Raw genomic sequence first — 7562 nt, 5'->3', positions numbered from 1 at the left:
ACTGAGTAACACAGTACATAATTTGATAAAAGCAAAAATTAAACGGTTTTGATTAAGATCGAGACACACTATATTCAGAGATAGGCCTACTTGAAGTTTGTAATACTCCAAAGCATATCCAACGATGTATCTTAGACATAGGAAGGTTTAATTAAAACTTATTACTATTATTGTTATATATATATATTTATAACTCTTTATTTTGATTTAATTATAATGTGATCGGTATTGTAACCCCCACCCCGCTCTTCTTTTTCACCCAAATACATTTTTATTTCATTTGTGAGTGTGCAAGCTGAGTTAATGTCTGTCTGTCCTGCCTGCCTCTATGTCTGTCTGTCCGTCTGGATCATGAGTGTGTCTATTGCTTGTCTGTCTCCTTGTTTTTCACATTGATAGAATTTGATATTATGTTACACCTAGCCATCTTTTATTGTATAAACATAATATTGTTTTTCAAAGGGGCAGAGGGCGTCCATAATGTTCATATAACTTGTGCCCAATCCCCTTGCTGTATGTATCCTTATGGCAATGAAATAACGTTTAAACTAGAAACAAAAGCTGTTGCCCTGGATACCATACCGACACAGAATTCGCCACTCAGTATCAGACAGAAAACTGTCGAGGCAGCATGGAAAAACCATGCATAACGGAATCTTGGACGCATGCACAAGAAAATACAGAAGTTAGATTGGCCTAAGCAGTTTGTGTTTAAAGGGAAGTAACTCTTAACAACTTGAGCAAACTATATTTACTCTAGGGGTTAAGTTAAACGCTCACTTACGTTTTCTGAACCACTGGAATATGTCTTGACAAAATTGATGACGCGTTGCTAGCTATGCGCCTTTTCGTGTATACAGTGACCACCTCTTAATTTCGTCTGGACATAACTGTCGCACAGGCTGGGCCAGGGCACGTCCGTTGAGCATGTACCTCCATGAGTCGGTTAGACAGCTAATATAGTCCATGGTCGAATACCGGTCTAGCTGAATGTTATACACTTAGAATACTGTTGCTGATTATATTTTGTTTATATTTCATCTTTATTATTTTGCTTTTATGTCCCGTGAGGTATGGTTCTGTTTAAAGAAGTGATGTATCAAAGCTATATACATTTTTTACATTTTTTGGCAGTGGTATTGGGATCCTGAAGGGTCGCATCATATTCTGTAGAGGTTATGGGGTATAAATCTATATAGTTCTTGTGCAAAAATTGTTCATATTAAACATGTCGCAAGACCCATTATAATCCATCCTTGGTTTACATCCAAAGCTATTTTCTTGGTTTTTTTTATAATTTCTAAAATACCGGACTTTTCAGTATCAGTATCAGTATCACGGAAGGTACCGAAGCATGTGATGTCATCACTCACTGTGTGACGTCATCCTGGTAAGATACATAACTGTTTTTGTTTTGACTGTATAATGTTAATGAAAAGTGCCTGGGGCCGCAGTGGCCAAGTTGTTTAGGCACTGTCATTCTGCTACCACTAGCCCTCCACCACTGGGTCGCAGGCTCGAGGGGCAGTCGCCAGGTACTGGCCATAAGTTGTTGTTTTTTCTCTTGAAACTCCGGCTTTCCTCCTCCACCAAAACCTGCCACGTCCCTAAATGACCATAGCTGTTAATAGGACGTAACCACAAACCACTAAAACCTAGCACGTCCTTAAATGACCATAGCTGTTAATAGGACGAAAAACACAAACAAACCAAACCAGATATGAAAAATTACTGGAAAAGGCGGGTGTCTTTCATCTGTAAGGTATCAGTCTAGCGATTGGTCAGGGTTATTTTTCCTGTGACCAATCAAATAGCTAGTGACAATGGCCGGTACAGTACCATCAACACAGTAGTCGAGGTGTTAGTGATTTGAAATCTATCTGCTGCTATTATCTAAAAAGAAGACACACAGAGCTACTCCCTGGATTTAAAATCATAAGCTTGAGTGAAAGACAACACCGGTTGAGTCCTCCAACTCTAGCATAAAGCCGCATTGGACGCGTGCGCGGAGATATGCAGAGGCTGTTTTGGTCATTCCTGGGTCCAGAAAGCGTGCTGGGTCCTGACATGGTTTCTATAGGTCCGCCCACAATGTAAAGGTCAACGAATAATATTATTTAACACTATATACTAGATTTAAATAGTCACTTTAATTATGATTCAGCGCTAAAATGGTGTCTTTCAATCAATTCGTGGGCTTGACATCAAGATAATCTTTTTATTTTTTGACAACTTGGATATATGAAGATTGGACAGACTTGATACAATATTTATGGCAAGGTCCGCTAGTCATATTTTCGGGTTCCTGACCTCGGACTTTTTAGCCCGTTAATGAGATTAACTAGTCCGAATTATTCTGACGTTTTATCAACTTTTTTCATATCGGTCTGTCGTCGATTAATCGACGACAGACCGATATGAAAAAAGTTGATAAAACGTTAATCGACGACATACCGATATGAAAAAAGTTGATAAAACGTCAGAATAATTCGGACTAGAGATTAACGTACTCCAGTTTATGATGGTCTATACGTCCCTTATTTGGTGGAGGGACTATTTGATCTTGGTGCGCTGGGCTAAAACCTCGTGGACACAACAAACATACTCATACAAAGTCTCGTTCAACCAGACGCTTGATCAATTATAGCTTGCGCAGATAATAAGAGTCTGGTTGAACGAGACTAACTCAAACAACGTTGCCATATGAGTCTCGTTCAACCAGACGCTTGATCACTTTGGCGTAGCTTGCGCAGACAACAAGAGTCTCGTTGAACGAGACTACGTTGCCATTTAAATATTAGAAAATGTTATTTCCTCAAAGAAAAATTGATGTCAGGAATATTCTTCTTCAAAATGTTATTTCATGTCTTACTGTATTTGATTTAATGGAAAACTTCGCCGAATCCTATTCGATCCTATTAAATTATGAGTTTGGAGAAATGGATGTCTGGTGTGAAGCCAACGAGGCAAGAACAGTTAGGATTACCAAGGAAAAACATATAGATAGGTGACAACACTTTAAAATACATTTAATGCAAGTTTTAATAGTTGGACAACATGTTGTTGTTGTTTTTTGTGGTTTTTTAAAGTCACATTTCCTCTTTAATATATCGTGGTTGTGTTTTACGTTCTATTTACAGCTACATGTATGGTCATTTAACGTGCCAGGTAATGCTGGTGGAGGAAAGCCGGAATACCCGAAGAAAAATCACCGACCTGCGGACAGTATCCGGTAAATGCTCCACGTAGGCCTCGAACCTGCGACCAACTGATAGAGGGCTTGTACGTCTTACACACTCGGCCAATGCGATTCCATATCTAGTCTCGTTCAACCAGACTCTTCTTGTCTGCGCAAGCTACACCGAACAGAGAGACTCTTGAATTATTAGTGATCAAGCGTCTGGTTGAACGAGACTTCTCCATATCGCAATTACAGGTGTTATTCAGTTAGAGAAATGTGTCAGACCATGTGACGAATGTATTTACTGAGTAATTTACAACAAACACTAATTATGCAGTACAGAGCTTCGTTTCTAACCGTCGCATGTCTGTCATCAAAACTTCAGTCATGTCCCCCAAATATAACGAGCGCTGAAGAAAGCCTAGACAAACAATCCCACGAATATTTTCACGTATGTAAATAATTATTAAAGACAGACACTACCGGTATTGAGAGGCTTCCAAAGCACGAATCACGGTAGAAAAATCCTGCTTGGCGACAGTGAACATGCTATATAGTCGGTCATAACTGATTGTACATTTTCAGTACCCCTGTCCCACTCTAGGTAAAACCAATTGTTAATTACACTGTAGTATTTCACACGTACAATGTACGGAAACTCATCTTAAATACTGTGGTGCAACTGGTACTTATATTAAATTCGAATTATCAAGGGCGTTAAGCCATGTTTCCTTTGGTCTAATTTTAATGTTGCATTTGTTTGATACATATGTATGTAGTATAATGCGTTATGCTTGTGAAGTATGTGGGTCAGCCAAAGGGGCTAGACATTGAAGGGGGTTGTTAAATTAGTAATTGATTGACAGTACATCTGTTTTATATGTTGTCACAAATCTTCGTTTTGTCCATCGTATCATTAGTAAAGCATATATATGTATAGTTAGTTTTATGGGTTTTTGGTTTGTTCGTAGCTTTTCACCAATTCGACACAATTCAACACAAATTAACTTCTCGTCACGTGACGTCGATGTCATTGTGACACAAGTCGATATCTATCCGCTCAGCTGTATGTCGGTGCCTGGTTCAGTCTGGGGTAGAATATCCCTATAAAATATAGAATAAGTATAACAGCTGAAGCAATTAAAAATGTTTGATATACAAATATTGTTCGAGATAAAAGGTACTGTACTATTTGAATTTCGACTACTGAAGTGAAAGACGAGCATCATTTTGCTTTGGTTTGTTAACACCTACAAAGATTTAAGAAGTCGTTGTACAAAAACAAAAACAAAAACTACTGGAAGAACCTATCTATGTTCATTTGAAGAAGTACTATGTGTTAAGAATACGAAAGAAATATGTCGTTTTCGTCAATTCATTTTTGAAGCAAATAATCTATGTCTCCTTCTCCACTATGTACATTGACCTGTCCACAGTGTTGTGGACTTTCGTACTACGAAAGACTATTTACGTCATTTATGAGCAAAATATATTGAAAAGTCATAATAACGCGAAAAACTCGTTATAACGCGGAACCCCGCGTAATAACGCCAACAAAGAACGGAACTACGCAAACAAACACGGTATGGCGCAAAATAAACACGTTATTTCGACTTTTACTTTCGCGTTATTGCGTGTTAATTTCGCATTTTAACATGTTTCATTCGCGCTATAACGACCTTCAGTCTTTTATTTCTCCTAAGTGGCCCTAGTAGGCTTTGGTAGTTCTCTCGTGTACAATTATCGATTGTATACCGATGATATTAGGGTCAAGAGTCAATAAGCGAACTGAATTGAATTGAACTGGTCCGGTCCCGCTTCCTTTATACTCTCGGACCACTGTTGTTGATGTTTATTGTCTGTTTCAGAATGGTTCCGCAAGATATGGTTCCTTGTTAGGAATGGATGATTCATCGAAGTAATACAAATGTATTCACGCCAGATAAAGAAACGTGTTCATTGAGCTGTTACAGTTTTTGACCGTAGTACTGAGATCCTTAAAAAGGTGACACCCTAGGCCTTGTCCGTTCGATGGAGACCTCACAACACGGTATAAAAACAGAACTGCAAATATATTTATACACACTTGTAAGGTTGTACTTGACCATGAGTGGGTTACCCTTTGGCCGACTATATACCGATCCTTAACGCTATTCTTGTTCACCTGTCTCTATTTACTTGACTCCAATACATGACGACCACAGTGTTGATACTGTTTTGTTCACCTGAAAGCCGTCAAATCTGTCACGCTACGGTACCGGTACACCCGGTGCTCCCATCGATTTCAACACTCGTGTATGGTGGACGGCTATACTGGACATTTCTCATGTGTAAATTCCGTTCTTGCAATATGCATTTACCCATAGAAAAAGGAAGATGGTTAGGTATTCCTCGTCAAGAAAGAACCTGTACATTATGTAATTTGTACATTGGAGATGAATTTCATTACTTATTTATATGTGAAAGTGTTTTAGTTAAATGTCTAAGAGAGAAATATATACCAAAATATTATTTCACTTATCCAAGTCAAATAAAAATGCAAGGATTGTTTAATATATTTAATGTAAAAATTTACACAAAACTTTGTAAATTCATAGAAAAGCTTGAAAAAATATTAACTTAATTTCTGTACTATTTGTGTACTTCTATATGTATCTATGCTATGTACAATGTTGTAATTGTGTACATCACACGCCATGTATCATACTTACTATATGTATGTGACCTCTTGTTACACACGTAAGTGTGTCGGAGTGAATAAATAAAACTTAAAACTTAAAACTCATTTTGAGGCAGATCTACCACGGAGCCAGAGACGGACACCGAGAGTAGTAAAATCAGGGAACATCTCAAACTTATTTTTCATTTAATCTGTAATAAGGATTCCTGTCCGCCGCTTGTGACAAAACACTAGTGAACGATATTTTAGTGTTCCTTACCTTCAGTAACATTCCCTGATTTCCATTACACATACAACTGATAAACTGTTCCTAGCTGATCTCACCTAACTAGGTTTTTTTCAGTTTTTTTTTTTTTTTTAATAACGGTTTATACTGAAAACAAAGCATCGGTGCATGCTAGAGTTGATTGTAGTATAATAGAAATCCGAAAATTCACTCCCCTGAAATGATCCCTAGAACAGTCTTCAAGGAATAGCATAAAATGATTTAATCTATAAATGTATATGTGATCTGTGTCATTCTGGTAAAATACAATTTCTTCCAACTGATTATTTTTGCTCGGGAAATTTCGTTTTACCCAATCGGCGTCAGCAAAATACAACAGACGTCCCGGGTGAGATCCTTAACGGAGATATTGAAATATGATCAACTACCACGGTCACATATCTGCCGCATTGAGCCACGAAAAAGACTGTAACGACTGGTTACCGTTTACATAATTGCTTACCTGTGCGCTTACCTGTAGTAACGTACATGTGCGTCTACACACTCTGACATACCCTAACGCTACGTTCAATATAAAGTTATTTTTGAAACGACCCCTGTATTTGCTTGTCTAGGTCTCTTTCTCCACGCACCGTGCTAGGTCTACCCAAAATGAGAAAGGTCTACTAGGAGGCACGGTAGTCTAGTGGTACATGTAGGACGCCGGGCTCGTGACCGAAGGCTGGTACATGTAGGACGCCGGGCTCGTGACCGAAGGGTTGCGGATTTGAGTCACGGCACGGCACTGTGTTGTATCTTTGAGCAAGATACTGTACTTTACTCCGCTTGTCCCAGTCTACTCAGCTGTAAATGAGTACGAGGGTGGGCAGTGCTAGAATTGTTTAATGCTAGCTGTTAGCGCCGAAATGGCAGCTCCGGCTGTATGCTCCCCAGGGAGTTGAGAAAGGTATTGGCTGGTTGTAAAGCCCTATAACCACGGATAATAATTTGTGAACCGCTTTGAGACGACCTACGAACTAGGTTGTGATAAAGCGGTATATATGAACCTCGAATTGTTATAATTATAATTATAACATACGATTTTGTTTGTTTGACGTCCTTTTTACAGCTACGGAAATTTGAGGACGAGTCAGGTTTTTGTGGTTGAGTAAAGCCAGAGTACCCGGAGAAAACCATCGAACTGTGGCCAGTACCTATACGTGTAGCGACTGCTATACGAAGGCTTCGAACCCGCGACCAAGTAGTGGAGGACTTGTGCTCGTAGACGGTCAGACGCCTTAACCACTTGCCCATGAGTTACGTTTGTGCGTATATAATTTTTGCCGAGATAGTTATCACGTTAGTAAGTAACTCTCTTCACTCCTTTACCAACATCAATGGAATGGTGCTGTGAAGATTGAACCATTTTCGCCTAGATTTCATTCCCCGACCCTTTACCGCAAGAAGAAGAAGAAGAAGAAGAAAGAAGAAGAAGA

The 7562-nt window shown here is 38.9% G+C and overlaps 1 long non-coding RNA gene across 1 annotated transcript; it reads left to right on the top strand.

Annotated features, from left to right (window-relative positions):
• The first annotated feature begins 1918 nt into the window (after positions 1 to 1918).
• On the top strand, positions 1919 to 5620 carry LOC110455115. Its single transcript, XR_002463418.1, has 3 exons — positions 1919 to 2099; positions 3141 to 3232; positions 5050 to 5620. It is a non-coding gene; the product is annotated as an uncharacterized LOC110455115 (long non-coding RNA).
• The last annotated feature ends 1942 nt before the right edge of the window (positions 5621 to 7562 follow it).

Source organism: Mizuhopecten yessoensis, unplaced genomic scaffold (assembly GCF_002113885.1).
Source record: "Mizuhopecten yessoensis strain PY_sf001 unplaced genomic scaffold, ASM211388v2 scaffold8131, whole genome shotgun sequence".
NCBI lineage: Eukaryota > Metazoa > Mollusca > Bivalvia > Pectinida > Pectinidae > Mizuhopecten > Mizuhopecten yessoensis.
This window is presented reverse-complemented; position numbering and strand designations above follow the sequence as displayed.